General features: G+C 46.6%; 1 protein-coding gene across 1 annotated transcript in view; it reads right to left on the bottom strand.

The window, feature by feature from the left end:
* Positions 1-2,855: 2,855 nt before the first annotated feature.
* Positions 2,856-24,367, bottom strand: part of LOC140515289 (regulator of cell cycle RGCC-like) — a 33,140-nt gene continuing 11,628 nt past the window's right edge. Inside the window, exons 5-6 of the transcript XR_011970928.1 lie at positions 7,671-7,779; positions 2,856-2,978 (exon numbers count right to left, since the gene is read on the bottom strand). The gene's annotated coding sequence lies outside the window, so the exon portion shown is untranslated. The remainder of the gene's footprint in view (positions 2,979-7,670; positions 7,780-24,367) is intronic.

Raw genomic sequence — 24,367 nt, 5'->3', positions numbered from 1 at the left:
ATGCCAATCGCATAAAAAATTGAGACCAGGCCTCCTCTGCTTTGACACAGTACCACAAATACAGGGGGAGACAGATTTTTATGTATTAAAAACAATCAAATTTGTTGTTCAGTCGTTTCAATTGTGTCCGACTCTATGGGACCCTATTTGAGGTTCGGCATTTGTTAAGCACCTACGGGGTGCTAGGCACTGTGCTAAGTGCTGAGGATACAAAGAAAGACAAAAGACATTCCCTACCCTCAGGGAGCTCATAATCTAAGGAGAAGACAGGCAAACAACTATGTACAAAGAAGCTATATAAGCTATAAAAAGGAACCAATCAACAGAGGGAAGGCATTTGAATTAAAAGGGACGGGAAAAGGCTTCCTGTAGAAGGAAGGATTTTAACTGGGCCTTGAAGGAAACCAGGAGGCAGAGATGCAGAGGGAGAGCATTTCAAGTTTGGGAGCCAACAGGAAAAATGCCCAAAGAGAACATCTTGTTCAAAACAACCGTTGTTTCACTGAATCAAAGACTCCATGGAAGGGTGTAAGGTGTATTGAAGACTGGAAAGGTAGTGGTGAGAAATATGTCCAGAAGGGCTCTGACCGCCAAACAGAGGATTTTCTGTTTCATTCTGGAAGTGTCAGGTCAGAGACAGTCTGACCGCCACTTTGTCGGCTCTTCTACCAGCACAGGCATGAGGAGATGATGAAGCATGTTGCCTATCTCCTGACAGAGAAGCAACTGATTCAAGGTACAGAGTCAGATATTTGGGGTATATCGCCACCACTTTACTTGACTATGCTGATTTGTTACAAGTTGTTTTTGTTTTCTCTTTCTCTCAGTTTTTAATCAGGGGTGAATGAGAAGTCAGCCATAATGATTCCCCCAAACAGAGGGCAATTGCAACATTTCTTAAAATGCACAGGAGAGAACAGATAAAAGTTCAGAAGGAAGCACAGACAAGATAGTTTTGAAACTAATGCATGGAGCTTACGAAACACTTCTTTTAAAAAAGCAAGTAGTATAACGGATATTTGTGGTTTCGTAAAGAATCCTCTTTTGTGTGCATCTGTGTATATGGAAATACTTCTTTTTAGTGTTTGGAGTAATTTTTTCTTTAAAAAGTCATCTTAGTTTGGAGAAAGGTGGCACTGATAGAAATATTCAAAAAGGGTTTGAACAAACGCGTAGAGAATCACTTAATAAGGGGCCCAAGTCCCAAGATATCTTGCGAAGTATAAGTGATCAACAAATATATTCCTTTGGACAGAACGCCCACATGTAAGGGTATGACTCCCCGCGTGGACAGAGGGAAAGGAAGAAAATGAGGAGGAGGGGAAGAAATGGCAGCATTGCCCAATTTGAACTGGCTGGTTGGGTCCTTAGGGGACAGTTACTACTACTCACAGACTATCCTTCGCCCTTCGCTCTCAGACGACCAGTTACAACAGGAGGATGATGTCTTAACTTGCAAGTGAATTGAGTTTAAGTGAGGCAGGGCTGTACAAAGTCATCAGCCTCACTCCTCCAGAGTCATTGGAGTCCAGTAACAAGACATGAATCAAGACGACTCATGATGGCCCAGCTCTTTTCACGTGAAATAGGGGTGAAGGAAGAGACAGTAGGGAAAGATATCTGAGTGATGTGAGATGAGGAGGCTAGGAGAAGAGGGGGTTCTTGGCAAGTGGTCTCAAATTTTTCAGGAAAATATGAAGCAAGGTTTTTAGCTGAGAGTCTGGGAGGGACAGCCATGGGGGGACTGGGGAGGGATGAAAAGGCATCGAAAAGCCACTGTGGTGAGTGGGACAGTGAGCTTATTAGGAAGGTGTAAAAGGGATTGCCTTGCCCCAGTGAGCATCCAGTTGAGATTATGCCAAATCAATTTGTACATGACTGAGAAAACTTCAGTAACTACTATGCTACACTGCCTTGAACTGAGGAGGGTACCGCCCTCTCTCATGCTAGAGTTAGTTGCCTGAAGTCAACTCATAGAAACTGAGGAGAATTAGGATTTCTTTGTTGGTACTTTGTCATAGTGTTCTTTTGAAGTGGACTCATCACAATAGAGTGGTGAAGCGTGGCAACATGGTGTTCCTGGGTGGCTCTCCCAGTGTGTTTCTGTTCTCCTGTGTTTTGTGTGCCTCTGGAATAGCTCTGTGTGCTGGACTGGGCTGTAGAGCTCCCTGAAGTCCTGGGTTCAGAAAATGCTAAAAGGTTTTGGTAGACATTGACTTTGTGTGCTTCCAAATCAACAAGTTCCATCTTTTGAGCTTTCCCCTATTGTCTCAGAAATATCAGTGTCAGACAGAGGTCATGGGATCCTGACACATTCCAACTTTGAGATTCTCTGATAAATAGGTTTTAAAAAGACTTGGATGCACTTGTGAACAATGGGGCCAGAAATGGCCAGTATGAGAAGCTGGCATCCATCCAGCTGTTAAGGTCGACAGCAAGATGGACAATCAGAGCTTTCCAAAGCTTGCCCCTTGGGGCCACCTCTTTTGGAAACAGAACTTGGGGCTGCAGGGAACATAGGTCTGACCCAGCACCGCAATCCTTATGTGTTCATATTTCTTAAATGACCCACTCGAAAGAAAGGGCGCTAGCCTTGGAATCTGGAAACCTGGAATCAGTGAGAAGTCTTTGGCCCCTCTCTGAGCACTTATGTTTCCCACTTCCCAGGGTAGTGATAAGTGATTTGCACTTTGCAAATTTGAAAGTAAGTTATTTTCAATAATTATTTCTTAATAATACACACTATACAATTTTATGGATAATACTTCTAAATTCATTATTTAGGAATGAATCAGGAATCAGTCCTGATAATAAATGCCATGTGGTGCAGTAGAAAGAATGCTGAGTTTTGATTCAGGCTCTGCCACTTACTTACCTGCCTGACCTTGGGCATATCACTTCCTTTCTTGAGGCCTCAGTTTCCTCCTTTGTAACTTGTTGTTCCTGAGGTGCTTTCCAGTTCTATGATTTTTTTGATCCTATGAAACAAAATGACCCATGACCTGATTAGCCCCATGCACAACCTAATCTAACCAGCTTTTCAATGTCAGCTGATAGATCAGAGGACAGAAAGGGAGACTGGACATAAGACAAAGAACAGCTAGAAATTTCATGGGGCCTTGAGTGAAAAGAACCAGGATCTTGGTTCATCATGCGTAGGCCTCTTTTGTACTATCCCACCAAAATTGTTTTTTCCATGTTTCCCTTCACTCTACTTCCTTTCCTGGAGTCCAGGCTATTTCATCTTAGCTCCTGAAAGGAAGAAAATCCTTTGATCTCCTCAGCCATGATCCCCAAACCCCCAGCCCCATGTAGATGTTCAGGCTATCATTAGGGACTCCACTTCCCCATTTCAATCAGAGGAAGAGTTTGGGAACATTTCCACCTGCCTCCAATTGCAACCTCTTTCACGTGTTGCCCTGCGAGATGGGTAGTGCAATGGGGATTATTATCCCCATTTAACAGAATGTTCTGTGGCTCAGAAAGACTAAGGTTAGGGAGCTAGTAAGTGGTAGAGTCAGGACTCGAATTCAGCTCTTTGGCCCCAGGTGTTTGTGCTAAGGTACATTGTTATTTCTCTAAGTCCATCTCAGAGACTTTCAGATTAGATTAGCAAGATGGTGGGAAAAATGTCTTAGGATGTCCATGAATATGAAATGAGTAGACTTCTGCTCATGTGGGTTAGCCCCAGTGCTCACCAAGGCCTGGGAACCTTGGGGTATTGGGGTATGGTGCAGGTGTAACCTGCACAGCAGACTGTTGTCATAAATAGGCTTGTGAGGCATGAACATCTCCTAGAGGGATGGACTTCAGCATGCCCATGCCCATAGTGCTCCTGCTTCCAGGTCTGGCCCAGTCCTAGAAGCTTCCTACTATTTCCCTGGGTCTGAAGCCAGCTACCCATCAACCTCCAAGCCCAGAGATGCATGGTCTTCCTTCAGTCACTTTCAGGAGGACCAGAAATTCAGGGGAGATCCCTCTCTGACCAATCTACCCACTCCACATTCTCTTCTGAATGGGTAGGAAGGACAGGGAGAGCAATTTTCAAGCCATCCAATCAAATAACCAGCAAGCATTTATTTAACACCTACTATATGCCAAGCACTAGGCCTACAAGTACAAAGAATGAAACCTTCCCCACATTTTAATAGGAGGGACAACAAGGACATGTGAAGTACATATACATTGGATATAAAGAATCCAAAGAAACAGGAGGTAGTTAGGCCCGTGGCATTTTGGGAATGTGGTCTAGGGTACCATCTTTGGCTTTTTGGTTTTTTCTATACATAATCAAGTATTAAGACTAACAGGTGAGGGGATTGGGAAGGTGTCATGTAGAAGGCGGTGCTTGAGCCATATCTTAAAGGAGGTAAGGAAGGATGGCATTCCAGGCATGGAGGACAACCAGTGCAAAGGTATGGAAATGGGACATGAAGGTGTTGTGTGTAAGGAACAGGGAGAAGGCCAACTGGTTGATTCATAGAGTGTGGAGAAGGGGAATAATGTACAATAAGTCTGGAAAGATAGATTTGGGCCCACTGCGAAGGGCCTTAAAAACCAGAGATCTTATTTGGACCTCTTTTGTCATTTGAGTTTGTCTATTTTTTAAGGTGTTATTTTCTTCAGCATTTTTTGGGGTCTTCTTTACCAAGCTGTTGACTCATTTTTTCATGATTTTCTTGCATCACTTTCGTTTCTCTTCCCAATTTTTCCTCTATTTCTCTTACTTGATTTTCAAAATCCTTTTGGAGCTCTTCCATGGCCTGAGACCTATTCATATTTTTCTTGGAGGCTTTGGATGGAGGACTTCAGACTTTGTGGTCTTCTGGTTGTACGTTTTGATCTTCCTTGTCACCAAAGTAAGATTCTGTAGTCTGAGTGTTTTTCCTCTGATTACTCATTTTCTCAGCCAATTACTTGACTTTTGAGCTCTTTGTTAAGGTAGGACTCTGCTTCCAGAGTGGAGAGTGCACCGTTCCAAGTTCAGAGGTTTTGTGTATCTGTTTTCAGAGATATTTCTAGGGACCTGTACATTTTCAGTTCTTTCAAGGTAGCGTGATCAAAGGAGAGGTGTTTATTCCTCTCCTGGTTTGTGCTCTGGTCTGTGAGTGACCACAAGCACTTTTTTATGCCTTGGAACTGTGAGGAGGATTCCCTCTCCCCTGTACCACAAGCTCCAGCCATGCCAACACTCCTCCTCACCCCAGGACCCAGGACTACCACCCAGGATTTCGACCTAGATCCAGGCATGTGCAAAGCAAGGGAATCCTGCCTCAGTGCCAGCAAAGAGATCCCTGTAATCCTCCTCTGATCAGCTACTAGATCCCCCCACTGTCTGAGGGTTGAGAGTTCCAGAAGCAGCCACTGTGGCCTGTGCCTCTGCCCGTGGAGCCCCCCTCTCTGCCTCCCAGACCAAGCTCCTCTCTCACCTAGGTCTTAATGCACACCTTTCTTGCTGACCTTTGAAGTTGCCTCTAGTGTTTGTAGGTTGAGAAGTCTGCAAACTGCCCCAGCTGCCAGGGAATCAGTGCCCTGACGCCTGTTCCACTTAGCCTGTGACAGTATGGCCCAAGCTGACTGGGATCCTTTCCCAGCCTGGTACAACAGACCCTTCCCGTCCACCTTCCAGGTTATCTTGGGCTGGAAATGTGTTTCAGTCTGTCATTTTGTGGGTTCTACTGCTCTAGAATTTGTTTAGTCATTTTTTTACAAGTATTTGGAGGGGTTTGGGGAAGAGCTCAAGCAAGTCCCTGCTTTCACTCCACCATTTTGGCTTTGCCCCTCAGAGTTCATATTTGATCCTAAACACAATAGGGGGTTACTGAGTAGGGGAGTGATATGATCAGATCTACATTTAAGGAAAATCATTTCAGCATGGAGTGTGGAGAGACACCTGTTAGGAGACAATAATATGGGCCAGAGGTGATGAGGGCCCAAGCTAGGGTGATAGACAAGTGATCAGATCTCACGTGGTGTGATGGAAAGTTAGGAGTTGAGGAACGTGCTGAGCTTACAAACCTGGAAGACAGGAAGGATGGTAGTGTCTCCAACACAAATAGGGATCTCTGGAAAAGGGGAGGGATTTGGAGAGAAGGATCATGGGGTTTGAGATGTTTGATAAACAATTGGTGATGTGGGACTAAAAGGTCAGGGGAGATATCAGAGATACTAGAGCTGGGGATCTGGATGGGGCAGTTGTCTCTGGTTTCCATGCCCTGAATAGCAAAGACTGGAGATTCTTTGTGTCTCATGGTAGCAGCGTGCTAGGGGTCTTCCCTAGAGGCCCCTTGCCTTGGGTGGCTGTCCACCTCCTTTTCTGCTCCAGCAAGTGTTTGGCGTCCTCTCTTCTGCTTAGTTTTTCACTGGGAAAGCACCACATCCTACTTGGTACACCATAAAAATAGGACTCCCCTCTCTTCCTCATACCCTTGCCTTGCCTTATTTGTGGCCTGCTTCTCCAGACAGTCCAGCCTGCAGAGAGCTGTTGCAGGTGCTGTGGCTCTAGAAACCAACTCCCCAAGGCTGTCCTCCTTCTTGATGACTGCTGGGAATTTGAGTGATGGGGGGAACCAGGGGAAGCAAGGTGATGCTTCCTCTTTCCCTCTTTGCCAAAGGAAGTTTCTCTGAACTGTCAGTTTTTAAATGACATTGCTTCTACTCAAGCCTGGAAAGCCCCTGGGAAATGGCCACCGTCCCAGATGTCACTTCAGCATGATGGGGGACAGCTCTGTTGGTTGGCTCATGACCTCCCAGCTGCTGCCACCTCTCCCTTCTGACCTTTCTTGCCTCCTTTGGTTTTGGTGGTGCTATATAGGCTTGCTTCTCTTCTAACTTCTCATCTCCACCTCCTCCTCCTCTTCTCACCTATAATGTGTGAGTGTGCCCAGGGCACTGTCCTTGATCCTCTGCTTTTCTCTATACATAATCAGTCAAAAATGCACACCTACTGTATGCCAGGCACTATGCTAGGCACTGGGGATACAAATGCAAAGAATGAAATGACCCCTATTCACAAGGAGTCTCCATTCTAATGGGGGAGGCAACAAGGTCATATGTAAGTATGTTTAGCATCGGGATCAAAAGAACAAATAGAAATCTGTCCAAGGGAAGTCAGATCCAAGGTAGTTATGTGGTGGGGAGCTGGGAGCCAAGTTGGGGCATAGAGGAAGGCAGCAGCAGGCAGAGGAAGCAGGAAAGGCTTCCTGGAGAAGTCAGCGCTTCATCCAAGATTCTACAAAGAGGCAGGAGTCATTCTTTTGCTCACCTTCTCCATATTTTAACCCTCCTCTTTCTGTAAGTGAGGCTTCCTAGAGCAGTGGGGAGAAAATTGAACTTGGAAGTCTGGAGCCCTGGATTCCAGTGCCAGCTCTGCTGCTAACTTTGCATGTGACCATCGGCATATTCCACTATCTCTCGGATGATTGAAAATGAGCTGATCTCTGAGGTCCCTTTCAACTAAAAGATGACGTTTCTAGGGTTCCAGAATGGGCTTCTCATTTGCTCTCTGCTCCTTGCATTCCAGCTTCTCACACTCAACATGCCCCAAACTGAACTTCTCATCTTTATTGAAAAAAAGCTTTATTGATGCCTTAGTCTTTTTAAACCGTAGTCATTTCCCAGGATAACCTCTGCCCCCACAATAACCAAGAAAAATAGTTCAGCAAACCTACCTTGTGCACTGGCGATATCTGACTTCATCCAAAATATCCCACGTCTCCAGAGAGGAGGAGAGCATGCCTGATTATCTCTGCCCCAAGCAGCCCACACTCATTGTCCATCCTGTTTAGAGAATAAAACAGTAGTTGTGATCTTTAACTCTCCAGCAAAGTTCATCAAATCACCCATTTGGGGCTACGCCACATGAAGGATGTCTCATGATGCTTTCTGTGCTCATTCATGACCTTCCTGATCAAAGACTTCCTTTGGACAGAGACCCCTGGAGAGACCCCCCCAGGACTTCTGGCAACTCTGGTTGCCAACAGCTTGTTCTAGTAATATAACCCAATATAACCCAATGTTATTCTGCAGCTGTGGAGGGAAGGGCTAAATCAATCACTCCCAAAGCTGTGAGCTCCTAGTGAAGACTAACCTCCATCAGCAGGTAGTCGAACAGCATGGCAAGTGCAAACAATTATTACCTAATGGGGTAAACTTTAGTAAGCCTAGGCTTACCTGGGCAAACAATTCTATTTTCTTAATAATGATGAACTTAAAAAAAGAAAAGAAATAAGAAAGGCTCAAGACTTGTAGATTATACAAAAGTCTTATGCCTCTATATCATGAATATTTTCTCAAAAAAAAAAAAGAATTGTGAGGTGTCAGACAAGGCAGGAACCAAACTATCACAAAGAATGAAATTGACTCATTTTAATGGAAAAGGTGTGGGAATTATCCCTGAGATAGCTATCTGTGCAAAGTCAGGCCACTAACTCATTAGGGTTAAGATAAGAATTCACAATAAACAAGGAGAAAGAATAGTAATGAGAAAAAAAAGATAGGATGCATAATAGAGGATTTAACCTTGAATTATTTAAACAAGCTGTTGAAAAATTTAGAAAGAAAGAAAATAAGCAAGAGAAATGACATCAGTATCAGTTCTAATAATTTCATCCAGAAGTTAAGCAACTTAAATTCATCGCCACAATAAGGAGACCAGAAGAGCTTGGAAAGTGTTTTCATTGGCAAATATTTGACTGAATTGCCAAACTCAACACCAGCTTGTCCAATAGTCAACTAGCATTTATTAAGTGCCTACTATATGCCAGGCACTGTGCTAAGCTCTAGGGGATACAAAAAGAGGCAAAAGATAGTCCCTGCTCTCAAGGAGCTCATAGTCTAATGGATGATACAACACGTAAATAACTGTCTACATCTAGGTTGGTGTCTTTTGTTTTTACTCTTTCAATCTATTACTATGTTTTTTCTTGTACATTTGATCATCACAGCAACCTATGAGGTCAGCAACTGTACCTATACCAACAGTATGTCTGTCTGGGATAGGCAATACAGACAGACAAAGAGCTGGGCCCAGAACTTGAAGAGGAGGAGAGTGGGCTCTGTTGCTTTCAGAAAATTGCAAAGCCCTTTTACTGATCCAAAGTTTCCATAACAGCAAAGGCCCAACTTTACAATATAAACATTTGACCAATATTGTAGTATGGCCATGAGACCCAGAACACCCCTGTCCCTAAAGCGTCAAAGATGGACATCATACGGAGGGTAATGGAGAGGCATGTGGTGGAGGTGAGCAGGGTGCACCCTATAACCAGTGAAGAGTAATCCTGAAAAAGAAGCGTTAAAGACATTATCCAGAAATTATATAACAGAAAGAGATGGGCTGCTTACGTTGAGGGAGCAAGGGATGAGAGATGGATAGCTAGAATGCTCCATTGGCGCCCTCCCAATGTCTAGGAAAAATTGAGGAAGGCCTCCTTGAGGTAAACCTTTGGGAGGATATGGATGGGAAGTGTATAGGATAGGCACGCAAGGATGAACTCAGATCTTTGTCACTGGAAGGAACTCCTGAACTGAGGAGATCACGCATCCATCTGAGGATCTGTTGTTGTTTCTCAGTCATGTCCAACTCTTTGTGACCCCATTTGGGGTTTTCTTGGCTAAGGTACTGGAGTAACTTGCCATTTTATTCTCCAGTTCATTTTACAAATGAGGAAACTGAGGCAAACATAGGTTAAGTGACTTGCCCAGGGTCACACAGTTAAATAAGTGTCTGAGGTTGATTTGAACTCAGGTCTTCCTGATTCCAGGCCCAGCACTCTATCTGCTGTGTCACCTAGCTGCTCACTGACTATGTGAGTATGGTTTCATCATACGTTCATATACCTGACATTCAAATACCACAACTTGTTCAGTCATCCCCCAACTCATCACCAAATGCATCATTGATTTCTAGTTTTTCTGACCACCCAAAGTGTTGCTCTGAATAGCTCCTGACTTTTCTCCACAAACCACTCCCTCTTCCCAGTCCCTTCTCCCTGTCTGATTCCACCTGTCTCTTGTTGCCAGGTGACTCTTCCTGAAACACCAATTTCATCATGTCATCCCCCTGTGTGAGAATCTACGGTGGTTCCCTTCAGCTTATCTCATCAAGTCCTAACCCCTCAGCCTAGCTTTGCAGACCCTTCACTACCTGTTCCCATTGACTCTGCTGGTCATCCAAGGCTCTCTGTTCCGTCTTTCCATAATCCCCTATCAGCTTTATTTGTAGCTTTATACAAATTTGTAGAGCTTTATACATTAGTAGCTTTATACAAAGCTGGGAGAGTGGAGGAAAGTGATGAGTGGCAGAATCAGAATCCTCAAAGATCTCAACCGAGTGAAGCAAAGTGATCCAGGCAAATAGTAAATACTCCGGATCATCCATAATCCTTAGTCAGGATGGAGCCCCAGGACATTTCTCTAGGTTGACATTAATCAGTTAATTAGCGTTCTTTGAATTTCATCACTCATCTGATCAAGCTACTCATACAATCACCCAGTCTACTTGTCTCCTTCCCTGAGGCTGTTGTTGTGAGGGCTTTAGTGCAAAATCTTGCAAAATCTGAGTATACAATGTCTGTAAATTTCCCCTGAGTTACCATTCTAGTAACAAAAGGAAAAGAGGGTATTTAGATTATTTCATCTCATAAAGAGAATTTTTTAAAACCAACTACACAAGTCCAGGATGACTAAGACATGGTAGTTGATGTTCGGGATTTGGATGGACTACAAGCTCTGTAGGAACTCATGGGGTAACGTGATATCCAAGAAAGGTAGAGTGACCTCAGGCTGCCCTATTGGAAGTAAAGTGACCAGAGGAAGGACCCTTGGCCAGACCACAACTGGAGGATTCATCCAGTTCTGGGTACCAGGTTCTAAAAGAGGCGTTGTGGACTCGGGTGACTTGGATGGGAGAGCTGGATGGTAGCTAGGCCACAGGATATTGACTGAAGGAATTAGGGGTATTTGGCCTGCACCAGCAACTGAGACTGGAGGACATACTCCATATACAACTACAACTCATCCAGAAGACCACCAGAGGAACCTGTTAGTGCCTGGCCAATCTTCTGGAGGAATGTAGCAGAAGTCAGGCCCGTTGCCAAGTTTCCTGTTTCAGAACTATCTATCTATAGAATTGAGTTGTGAGGACTTCCCCTTGGAATGTTTGTGTTGGCTCCTTGATAAGCTTATTCAAAGCCTCTTCGGCCTAGTGGGTGATGCCTGATCTGTCTAGTCTTGCCCAAGAATGACCACACTAGAGTTCAAGCTCACATTTGAGGATCCCCTGGAGGCAAGAGGGCCTGGGAGTAAGAGTGTGCCTTCCAGATGTTCACCCAGGCCCTTATTGGAACACGGCCGTCAAAGTCAACTGGTTTCAGAAGGGGCTTAATGAAATCCATCCCATGGGGCTAAACTGACCCTGCACAGGGATGTGAGCTGTGGCTTTTTCAAAGTAGAAAATTTGGGTATGATAACAAGAAAAAACTTTTCAAGAATGAGAGCTATCTCAAAGTGGTATGGGCCACTCTACAGGCAGTGGGTTGCCCTTCACGGGAGGCCCGTAAGCAAAAATTGGCTGATTACCTGTTGGGAATGCTACATTAAGGATTCTTGTTCAGGTACTGAGTGAATAGGACAGCCCCTGAACACCATCATCTCTGGCAGGAAGATGAGCAGAGCCGTATAATAGGGCCCTGCATCATGGGGAAACTTGAACCAATGAAGACCAGGGCCCCAAGGTGGCTGCTAGAGCACTGGTGTCTCAGACAGATAAAGAAGATGGGCCTAGCCCTGTTCAATTTTATCTGCTTTGGTAGTTTCAGGACCAGCCCTATGCAGACTGACTCAACCTACCTATTCGGAGCAAGCATTACAAGGCAATTGTTCACACCTTTTTGCCCATGTGCCTTCGGTTCAGACTCCTGTGAACCCAAGGAAGTAATCACCAATGTGGAGATCCCTGGGATCCGCTAATCTTGGACTTCTAGCTTCTGCCACTCTGAGACTTTCTCATTGCTCTTGGGGAAGCACATGGTTCTTGGGAAATCCCTTTACATACACATAAGCACTTCTCGCTCGATGGTCATCATGCTCATGACCATGCAATGCCTTCTCTTTTTTACTATGCGGGGAGGTCAAAACTGTGCCAATCACACATGCTTTGGGGACTTCAAAGACAGAAGGAAAGGTCCTAGATACTCCAAAAATATTCATAGCCGCACCTTTGGTGGTAGCGAAAATTCAGACACAAAGAGGGTGGCCATCGATTGGGAAATGGCTCTGCAAACCATGGTCCACAGATGTAATGGGATATTATTGTGACATAAGTTAACAATAAATAGGAGGAATTCAGAGAACTGTGGGCAAACTTCTATGAATTGACACAGAGAGACAAGAGTACTGCCAGGGAAGTGATATCTACTTGAGGTGTCAAACACTTGAGGGTCATACGGGCAACGCTCCCAAGTACTTCCAGAACCAGCCTCAGATGTGAATGGGAAATAGTTGACAAAATACATACAAGTACACTAAAACATAGATAACGCGAACATGCGGTTTCTGAAAACATGCGTCCACAGGGATGCTCATGTGAGGCTTAATGGCCCTGTTTCTATTTGGGTGACGCCACTGATAGGCGCAATGGCTGTTGTAACATGAATGAAAAGAACACGTAAACAAAGCCAAGTGTCGAGTAATTGTGACGACCAGTCACGGCCCCAAGGCAGAGGTGAGGGTGCCACAGAGAGGGCGATGAGGCAGGTTTTCCTTGGGAAGGAGTGATTATTTTTTTAAAAAATTACTGGGATCTAAAAAAAAAAGACATTGATGAAACTTTTGCCTTGGAGAGGCAGTCATGGTCAAGTGACTTGTCCAGGGTTACACGGCTAGTAGGTGTCAAATGTCTGAGGCCTGATTTGAACTCAGGTCCTTTTGACTCTAGGGCTAGTGCTCTTTCCACTGTGCCACCTAACTACTCCTGAAACTTAGTTTTTAAAAGCTGTGCCAATCAGCTCTTCACATCTGCCAAGGCTTTATCTTTAACATGGTCCCCCAGATATAACTGGATTTGGGCATAAGACTCAGAGAATACCACGAGGGTTTGGCTGCCTCACGTACAACATGAAATCGGCTCGAAGGAGCCACCCCTAGCGCCTTACTTCTACTTCGGATGCACTCAAACTTGCCTACGCTCTGCCGTTTCGCTCTCTCTTTCCTCATTCTATTTCACACACTCAACAGCCATTTGACATTCTGTCACAAACACACCCAGAGTTCTGATCTCACTACCACCCAGCAAATACTCTTCATTATCCCGCACTGGGCAGGTGTGACTTTGAGTCACTTCATAGCCATGGACCTCAGTTTCCTTCTCTGTAAAAAGAAGGGATTGCACTAAGTTCTTGATCTCATCTTATGATCTCCACAATCAGGAAAAAGTCCTCATGCCTGTGGGGATCCTTAATGAATACGCAGGGACGGGCCAGTACCTTGTCTTATCTTCATGGCTCTCTATCTCCCCTCCAGACCCTTATATGCAGATTCTTTCTCCCAGAAAGATACTTTCTCCCTTTGGGGTAGAAGGGAGAGGAGCCAATAGGGAGGGAGTCTGACTAGCTGGTCCCTAAGGATTCCTTATAACCCTCATGGGTGCCATGACACTGAGCCCACAATAAGCCTGATCCTGGGTACAGTCTTTGTAAATTCTCTATGGTCTCCTCGTCCTCTCCTTTTCCTACCCAGCCCTTACCTTCTCCTTCCTAGAGGAACCACTTCTCACTTGACAGTTGTAGAGAGTTAACTATTCTTTAAACATTTGGTTCTCTGCCATCTATTTAATCAGGTTGGCTAAAGGTTTATCGTCAGGCAGTCTTTTCCAAAAGCCAGCTTTTAGCGGGTCCTGTTGGTTCGTAAGTGACTTATTTAACTCTAATTTTCAAGATTTCCTCTTTGGTGCTTTTCTGAGGTTTCTAATTTTCGAAATGCACATTCTCTTCACGATTCTTGCCTTTTCTGTTTTGCCAGTTGTGGATAACTCTTCCTCCCCTAAGGCCTGCTCTGGCCGCCTCTCGTCCAGGAAGGTCAGTACTTACCTCATCGTTGTCTTTCACATCGTTGCGAACCGTCTCAGTGATGCTTTGTCCTTTGAGCGCTCATTCTTTTGGATCTCCTCCGGACTTCGTCTCTGCCTAGGGCCGTGCGCGCTGCTTGGGTTCCCTCAATGGATTCCTTTGTTTCTTATACATCTGATCTTCCCAGCAGATGAGGTGATGACTTGCTGTAATCATGCTGATGGCTGAATCCCAGATTCACAAGATCCCAAAATCTCAGCGGCAGAAGGGACTTCAGAGACCATCAAGTCCAACCTTCTGCAGAACCTCGGTATATACAAAGACCCCACCAGGTGGCCATCTAACCTTTGCTACCATGAACTCTCCCCTCCCTCCCCCCCCCCCCCAACTTGTTAAGGCTAAACATTCGACCAGTCCCATTAACTTCCTCTGGTAGCTCTACAGTTTGTTAATATCATTCCTAAAATGTGGTCCCTAGATCTGAACCCAATACTCTCACCATGATCTGACCAGGGCAGAGAACAATGGCACACATACTTGCCCCATTCTATATACTATACACATTCCTTTTATTGCAGCCTAAAATCATATGGACTTACTTGACTGCCAGTTCATAGTACTGACTCATTGAACTTAAAAGTCCACTGAGACCTCTGGATCTTTTTCAATTTATAGAGAATAATGATTGGACCTGTGATTCCATTGGTATAGGAAACTAGCACATTGAGGGCTTAAATGACTTGCCCAGGTAGGTGTCAGAGGCAGGACTTAAACCCAGGTCTTCTTGGCTTTGAGGTTAGCTCTCTAGCCATTATACCACACTGCCTCTCAATCAAACTGCCTTCCCCATCTAGTATATAGGAAGCTGGTATTTTTTCACTCAGGTAAAGGACTTTCCATTTGTCCCTTACCAAGCTATTGGATCCAAAGGGGGCTGATGTGACAAGCAGGGATGGGGTTTAAGGCCCAGATCAAAGGTCAGCAAAGGCAGCCTGGAGCCCAAGAGAATGCCAGATAAAGGGGAGTGTTAGCTGACAAGGGCAGGCCAAGGCCACCCAGGCTTTTCTGTTAGCATCTTCCAGGTTGCCATTTCTTATGATGTGATAATGTTCCATTCCAGCCCAATGGCCACTCACTTTGTTTCCACTTGTTTTGTTACAGTAATGAGGCCTGCTATGAATATTGCAGTATATTTGGCCCTTTCTTTCTGAGACCTCCTTGGGTACCCATGTGCCCCACAGTGAGATCTCTGCATCAAAGAAAATGGACACTCTGGTCCCTTTCCTGACATAGTTGGACCTCTGCATCCAGTCTCTTTTCCACAGCAGGTGTCTTCGCTGTGGCAGGCCCTTTGTCAGAATCCCAAGAGCAGAGCTAGCCGGACTCCTGAGGGGAAGAGCCCACAGACACAGGTTCTGGGCACACTCTCTGCATCTGGGGAGCAAAAGTTGGTAAAGAGGCCGAGCCAGCTTCAGGGCGTATGGGCCAGGCCTGGCTGCCTTGTCATGTCTGCCAGGGGGGGACTGACTCATCTCCACTTCCTGCCCAGACAGAGTATCTATAGTAGAGAAAGTTGCTGAGAGTAGTGAGTGATAAGCACGGTAAGGGCTAATATTGCCCTAAGGTAGCCCTGGGCCAGCTGGGGTGACTCAGGCCTTCCACTGAGGGGAAGTTGGAGCTGCTTGGGGTGTTCCTGACGTCATGACCAAGCACCCACTCTGGAAAGCTCACTCTCTTCTAAGCTGGCCGCACGGATTGTGGCAAGAGCCTGGGATTTCCAGACTCAGCAAATACACAGTGGGGGTGGTAGCACCTCCTCCAGACATTGAAGATGCCCGTGCTGATGTGTCTCCACAGAACCTGAACGGGAGCCCCTGTACACTCTATCCCACAGCCAGTCAAATACCCAACAAGGACCAAGGCTTGAAGGCCTCTCAGGAGAGGGAGACCACTGCCCTACCCAGGGCTTGGGATGATGGCTGCCATCCCAATCTGTTTGTTCCACATGTGCACTAAGTGTCAGAGGAGGACCCGAATTCAAATCTCAGCCCTGCCACTCATGCGTCCCCATGTGTGGTCCTCCCTTTCCCTGTTCTCTGAAATGAAGACTGCTCCTAGCTCTGTCCCTATTGTGGGGAGATTTTCTTTCTCTAAGCTTGTCTTTATCAGTGGCTTTCCATCATCCAGATAATATTTGCTATTTCTCCAGCAGCCATCCACTATCTCATTTTCCATCAATAGCCTCCATACCTTTGCATAACACTGCCCCCCATGCCTGGAATGCCCTCCCTCCTCATCTCTGCTCCTGGGAATGCTTATCTTCATTCATGGCTCAGCTGGGAGGCAGCTTACACTCCAGCCTTCTCTCATCCTCATAGTGGTTAGCACTACCTCCCTCCTCCATCTTTCTCGGCCACCTCATGTCTCACTCAGGAGGATGTTTTCTTTAATTTCTTGGGGCAGTTTCTTGAGGTGCTCATGACCTTTTTCACCCTCAGCTGCCCTTACTCTTGTGATAAGCAGGACCAGCCTCATCCCAATGGCATCCGCAGACATGGAGAGCTGATACATGCTCATCATCCTGGCTGTTGGCAGCGTAGGCCAGGCTCAGCTGCCTATGGATCTGGGCCAGGCTCTGCCTGGGTGGACGACTAGCTAGGAAGCATTTTATAGGATGGCTAACAGACAACAGAAATGACTTCTGCCCTGGTCCCCAGCCAACCTCAAAACACAACAGTATTGCTCAATGAAACCAAAGGCACCCAGGATCACTTCCTGAACCAGGTTTCCATACCGTTCAGGCCTCAGAGATGGCAGCTCCAGTGCCATCCCATCCTGGTCAGTCACACACAGTGGCACCGCACTCAGGCTCCAGCAGCCCAAAGAGCTATTGCCCTGGGAGGGGGTGGGTTTCGGGGTCTAATGGGGAGGCAATACACAAACTACCAGGGAGAGACAAGCTGCAGACAGGATCCACTGGGGACAAACCGGGGAGTGGAGCTGAAGGAGGCTGGGGTCAGTAACTCCCATTTCTATAGTTCTAAGATTGCTTCACAGGTGAACCTTCTGGGAATTACTAATTAGAGGCAGATACCACTATGGTCCCCATTGGACAGATGAGGAACCTAAGGCTTTTGTGACTTGACCAGGGTCCCCCAGCTAATATGTATCTGAGGCAAAATTTGCTAATCATCCAATTTGATGCACCAAGCAGTTATTAAGCACCTGCTACGTGCCTGGGCTGGGTGCTGAGGATAACTGAAGCAATGATCCTTGTCCTCAAAGAGGTTACATCATCATGAAGACCCTGTTCACTGCGAGTGACTCCCCACAGAATGGGTGAGGAAGGAGTACAGAGTATGAGGTAGTTTTGGCCTCCCCAGACTTGGCCAGTACCATGGCAACCCCCAGCCACACGTGGGGAGACTGGAAAAACACAATGTGAAGCCTCGGTCCCCTCCAGAGGATGGAGATGAGGGCCCTCCTTTGCTGGGGTTTACCACTTCCTGCTCTGAGGAGAAAACAGAGAATTGTTGGGGGCCCAGGTCGCTAAATGGCATTAGACCCACGTCACAGGTAGTCAGCTCCCGTGCCTGAGGCTAGGTGGTCAGGCTGCTTGGCAGCAATGTGGCGATGCGTGGGGAAGGCTCCTCGTTCTTCTCACTGTACATAACACGAGGTCAGGAAAGCTTGGGACAAAGGAGAATAGATGCTTGCTGGCAGAATCCCAGCATCAGACAGGGAGTTAGCTCCCACAGTGAGGCCAAAGAGACTTGGTAAAACCTTGTTTCCTGTTATTCCATCTTTGTCCTTCTGCAGCTTTTAGGTGTTTATTTTGAAAAAAGCCATCAAGGTTTCAGTGGCTCCATGACCTCATCCACGTGGGCGCTCCCTCCAGCAGTGCAGATAGTGGCCCATCCGTGCCTTCTCATCTGGTGCCATTCTTTGTACAACCCTGTTCTTCCATAGGTCTCATTACACAAACACTGGAGACCTTCCTCTGGGTCTCTTAGAAGTCTATGGCTACCAGCCATGATTGCCTTGGCAGCTTTTCCCCCTCCTCCTTCCCTAGACTAGGCCCCCAACTTCTCTGATCTGATCTGCTGTACTTTAAGTCACTTCTTGAATGCAAGCCTGTCACCCAGTCAAAAAATATCTCCTAAGCATGTGCTTTGTACCAGGCACTGTGCTGAGCACTATGGGTACAAAGAGAAGCAAAAGCAGGGCCCCTCCCTTTCTGGAGTTCTCATGGGGGAGACAGCATGCAAAAGACTGGCCAAGGGAAGAAAAGGGCAGGGATTTAAGAAGAGTCTTAAAGGAAGCCTAGAGGTGGAAGGAGGGAGGGAGAACATTCTGGTGCAAAGAGTCTAGAGGGAAGATCGCAGAAGAGGAAGAGCAAGCATGCCAGGGGAGCTAGATCTTGGAGTGTGTAGATGAAAAATGGAAATGGAGGAGGGGGTCAGGTGGAGGGCTTGGAAGATCGAGGATTTTATATTGGATCTTGGAGGAAATCAGGAGCCACTGGAATTTATTGAATAGGGGGTGACATGGTCAGACGTGATATGCAGGAAGATCACTTTGATAGGAGAGTGGAGGATGGGCCAGAGCAGTTAGGGCCTGGAGGCAGGAAGATGCCCCCAGCAGCTCCAGCCATGAGGCGATAAGGGTATGAATGGGTGTAATGCCAATTTGTGTGGAGAGACTAGGATGTATGTTATGAAGGTAGAAACAACCAATCTTTGCAGTATATTTGCTATATGGAGCAAGTATTCACAGTCTTCCAATGTCCTCTTCTACAATGGCTTATCGGTTGGTTTTATAGGCCGGTGTTACCCACTGGCTGCCATATCCCGCTGCTTGGCAAGGAGATTAAGTGTTTACTAGCAAAGGAGGCAACTAGATGACTCAGTGGAGAGAGCGGTGAGTTTAGAGTCAGGAAAACCTGAGTTCAAATCTGGCCTCAGACATTTAGAAGCTGTGTGATTCTGGGGCAAGTCACTTAACCTCTGCTGCCTTAATCCACCAGAGAAGAAAATGGCAAAACACTTCAGTACCTTTGCCAAGAAAACCCCATAGAAGGTCACTGAACAACAGAGCTAAGATAGTTTCTGGGTTCTCCTGTCTCCATGTCATGGCAATGCTTTCCTTGGTGTTAGTATTGTTTGATCGGTACTGTTTGTTTTTACACCGCTCTCATTTCTGAAACAATCCTTCCCTCCCCTCTAACCAGTTAGCTCTTTTTTGTAATCAAAGTTAAAAAAGAAAAAGAAAAAAATATTCAGTAAACCCACCCTACATATCAACTGCATCTGCACGTCCTCACTCCTCACTTCTATAATGAGAGGAGGATTTTCTCAACTCTTTGTCTGGGGCCAAATTTGGTCCATTACAGTGGCCCACTTTTCAGTATCATTTTGTTGTTCTTTTAATTTCCGCTGTTGTAGTAGTTGTGTATATTGTTCTCCTGGTTCTACTTACTTCACTGTGCATCAGTTCATATAAGTTCTCCTAAGTTTCTCTGAATTCTTTATATTCCTCTGTCTTACTTAAAGTTCCATTACATTCAGGTGCGATCATTTGTTCAGCTATTTTCCAATCTGCGGGTACTGACTGTACCTGAGTCTGTGCTCAGCATTTCAGCACATTCTCCCCGCCCCCCCCCCTTTCAAACTGGCCTCTTGCTTTCAAACTTGTCCAGTAGGACCAGTCCATGCTGGTCTGGATTTTGGTCCTGGATCTGGTGGCTTGTGCTTTTCATATGGGGTGCTGTTTTTCCAAGCTGTTCCCCTGCCAACCAGTCAGACTCTGAGAAGCTTTCCTTGTATTTAACCTACTCAAAGTTGCCCTTGTGTCTTTCCTCTTCCAACACCTTTCTAGACCTCACTGTTTCCTCCTTAGAAATGTAAAGACAAGGAAACACCAACAGGTGAATCCAAGTGTTCTCCTCTGCTCAGACATAACTGGAGGGACTCAATGAAACACACAGTTCACAAAAGAAGACACCTTTACAGGCCCCAACTGGAACAGACCAGGGCCCACTGGGGAGATCCTGCCATGGGCAGCATCTCCAATGCCACACCGAATTCCATGGTTCTGGTTATTCTTTAAGGACCTACTTGGCAGCTGGGCCTTATCATGAACTGAATGCCCACACCTCAAAGAGGTTCTGTGTCCTGTGTTGCCCTTCTCTGTACTGTGGGCTAAGGGCTAGGAACTTTGACAAAAGGGTATAGTAACTGGAAAAAGTTCTAGACGATTCCAGAGATTCCTGCCTGAGTTCAAACCCTGCCTTGGATCTTTAGCAGCTCAATGGCCATGGGCAAGTGACTTTACCTCTCTGGGACTCAGTTTCCTTATCTATAAAGTGGGGATATTATATATGATACATCCCCCTGTACCCCCACCATGGGATTATTGTAAGGTTGAGATGAGCACATGGAAAGCTAGTGTCATAGAGATGTAAATGATCACTCTCACTACAAAGTCCCATGATCATCATTCTGGCTTATGAGGGACTAAGCCTAGTGACTAAGACAGTGATATCCAGTTCTCTTCCTGTCACACTATTGGTTTAGCCATGGCTGGGCAGGCTGGGCAACCCTCTGGGAAACTAGGGAGCCAGGAAGGGCTACCTGAAAAGGTCTAACAGTTCATCCAAGGATTAGGTATATAGTTTGTAGGAAGTCTAGGAGCTGTGGTAAAGCTGGGGCTTAAGTCAGCAGAACTCCCTGGAGGCTGACTAGAGAAATCAGGAGGGGGCTGAGGATAGTGCCCAGGAACCCCTCCCAGAAGGACTTCAGTGAGACAGAAAAGCTAAGTGTTGAGCACAGAATGAGGGGGAAGGTTGATGTCAATGTGAGGAATCAGGAAAGATTGCAACAAGCAAAACATGGGAGAGAAGTGTAAGGTAGAGTGTGAACAAAGACAGACAGAAAATAGAGTGTGTTTGAAGGAATTCAACTCGGCTGGAGTGCAGACTGGGCAGCATGTGGACATGAGATAAGACTAGAAAGGTTGGGTATCCCAAAATGCTGGATGGCACTTTGAACTTTGCTTGGTAAGCAATAGGGAGCCACCGAGGAGTGATAGGACAAGCCAAGACAAGTCAACGAGCATGTATTAAGCTCCCACTGTATACCAGGTACTATGCCAAGCATTGGGTACCCAAAGAGAGGCAAAAATAGTCTCTGCCCTTAAGGAGCTTATAATCTAAAAAGGAAGACAACAACTAGATGCCAACAATTGTGTAACAGCACACTATAGAGAAAATCAATGAGAGAGAATCTCAGAGGAAGATAGAGGACCTGGAAATGCTTCTTGCAGAAGGTGGAATTTTAGTTGAGATTCAAAGGAAGCCAAGAGGTAGCAATAAGGAGGGTATGGGGCACAGCCAGTGAAAATTCAGAGATGGGAGATAGGCCAGGGGGCCCAAGTCACTGGATCAAAGAGGGTGTCAGGAAGCAAGGTGTAAGAAGACTGTGAAGGCAGGAGGGGGCAAAGGCATTCAGGGCTTTGAATGACAAACAGGGCATTTTGTATTTGCCCCTGGAGATGACAGGGAGCCACTGGAGTTCACTGAATGGTGTGTGTATGTGTGTGTGTGTGTGTGTGTGTGTGTGTGTGTGTGTGTGTGTGTGTGTGTGTGTGTGTGTGAGAGAGAGAGAGAGAGAGAGAGAGAGAGAGAGAGAGAGAGAGAGAGAGAGAGAGAGAGAGAGAGACTGTCAGGCCTGAGCTTTAGGAAAATTAGTTTGACAGCTGGAAGGAGGATGGACTCAATGGGGGCAGATTTGTAGCAAGCAGACCATCCAGCAGGGCAGCAGGTGACTAGCCTGTGCCAGGACAATGCCAATGTCAGGGGAGAGAAAGGAGTGCAGATGAGAGATGACAGGAAGGTAGAGTCAACAGCCCTTGGTGACACATGAGATACGGAGCGTGGGTGAGAGTGCAGAGTTGCAGATAACATGGTGGTTGGCAGCCGGGTGCCTGAAAGGATGGCAGTATCCTTGACAGTAATGGGAAGGCTAACAAGAGGCAGGGGAAATAGTGAGTTCCACTTGGGATGTATTTAGTTGCAAATGTCCATGGGACATCTAGTTGGAGATGTCCACCAGGCAGCTGGAGATGCAGGGCCAGAGGCCAGGAGAGAGAATCTACAGATTCATAGGCCTGGTAGTAGAATGGAAGCTAGAGCAGAACTGGCAGGGATGATGGCCGAATTCTTAGCAACTGATGAGATTGTCAAACAGGACAGTATAGGGGGAAAAGAGAAGATGCCCAGGACAGGAAGGCCTTCCTGCCTGCTGCTGCACTGGCTGCATGCTCATAGGCAGTCACTTCACCTCATTAGCCATGGGTCAGATCCTCTTCAGGCCAAGGAGGGGCGGTAGGCAGGATCAATCTACATCTACATTTAGAGATGGGGCAAATTCCAGCTGAGGTGATTCTAGTCTGATGTGGGCAGCCAAAACTCAGGATGCCCTCCTTGATGCTGAGTGAAACCAGCGGAGGGGAAAAGCAGTTTTCATCTGCTGGTCCACAGACTGGTTTTACAACTGGTCATCCACCGGGCCCTGCTGCAAGGAGGATGCCAGTACCTTGGAGGATGGAAGTTTCATCTGCAGTGTGTGGCACAGCGTGAAGTGGCAGGGATTGGCGGACCCTGCTACAGCAGTGGCACTGAGGGTTTTGGTGACTCAGCTGGGTTCACTTCTGGGAGCCATAACGTAGGAAGAATCCTGAGAAAGTGGAGAGGGGCCAAGAAAGGGAAGGATCGTTGGCCGGTCCATGAAGATCTGTTGGAGGACCTGGGAGATGTTTAGTGTGGAGAAGGGAAGGCTAGGGGCAGCGCAGACAGCAAGTCGAGGGGATTTCAAGTATAATATTTACATGAATAATGAAAAGGTCAAGAAAGTGGGATTGGCAAGTGTTCTCCTTGGCCCTGAGGGCAGAGCCGGGAACAGTGGCTGGGAGGTGCCCAGCTGGGGAGTTGCCCTCCAGCAGAATGGGCTACTGGGAGGTAGCAAAGGCTGAATGCCCTATTGGCAGGAACATGGCTCAGGGGATTCTTGATTAGACTGGAGTTGGACCAGGTGTCCATGCCCTTTTGTCAGTCTGCAATTGGGTGGAATGGAACGAAGGCAGCGGTCATAAGAAGTTTGCCTTGACAAGAAAGAGGGGACCCTTCTCTGAGTTCTCAGATGTGGGAGAGGATGAAAATGTAGAAAGATCCTGAGAAGATGAGGGAGACTGTTGGGCAGTGTTCACCCTATGTGCAGAGGCTTCTCAGCTCCCATTTCCTAGACTCTAGCAGGCTTCTGTAGAGAGGGAGAGGTTGGGAATTGTTTTGGAGAGTCAGGGGAGGCACCTCTCAAAGTAATTGGAGAGTTGCTGAGCAGTAGCTGGGGGAACTGAGGAGCTTCAAAGCTGAAGCTGGTGGCGGCTCTGCAGGCAGGGCCAGTGACTCACTTCCTTTCCCTCTGAGAATTCTCTCCTATTACAAAGAATGACTCGTTGGCACAGAGTTGTTTGGACGTCATCTCCCCATATAACTGGAAACTCCTTGCGGGCAGGGACTGTCTTTTGTCATTCTTTGTATCCCAAGGCTTAGTACAGTGCTTGATACATGTGCACTTCATAAATGCTTACTGACAGACTGACTTCCACCAAAGTATCCTTAATAGAAGAGGACTGGGGGATGCTGGGGGAGAAATAGAGCAGTGCTGATTATCTGGAGTTAGGGACATTTTAAAAATCAGTCTTTTTTTAAAGGGACCATAATCTACTTCTCAGGAAGTTAAAAAAAAAAACAAAAACGCCAACCACTGAGCCTTTGAAAAAAGGAAAACAAATCGCTGGGGCCAGGGGGACCTCCTGCTCGGGGAGGAGCGGGGCACATGACTGTGGGGCAGCCTGGGAAGGGGAAAGGGCTGCTGGACCTGGGTCCCTAGCTGCGTGACCTTGGGCAAGGCACTGACTTACTCTAGGCTCTGATAGCTGCCTAGCAGAAAAGGAAGGGGAGGGGGGAAGTTGGCTAGAGCACCTCCTGGATCCTTCCTAGATTTGAGGTTCTGGGATCCTACTGGTGGGAGGAGAGCAGAAAAGGATGCAAACCCAACATATCAGCAGGCTTCCTGATTGGCCAGGAGGGAGCATGGCCTTGGGGAGTGAACCAATGAGCTGTGCCCTGGGGGCTGGGTGTTGAAGGCAAGATGGGTCTGCCTGCCTGGGGCCACCATGGAGGTCCAGGGCCAGCCTGAACAAGGGAGTCATTATTTGGCCAAAGTGATGCTGGCAAAGCTTTA

The sequence above is a fragment of the Notamacropus eugenii genome, chromosome X, assembly GCF_028372415.1.
Source record: "Notamacropus eugenii isolate mMacEug1 chromosome X, mMacEug1.pri_v2, whole genome shotgun sequence".
In the NCBI taxonomy this organism is placed as follows: domain Eukaryota; kingdom Metazoa; phylum Chordata; class Mammalia; order Diprotodontia; family Macropodidae; genus Notamacropus; species Notamacropus eugenii.
This window is presented reverse-complemented; position numbering and strand designations above follow the sequence as displayed.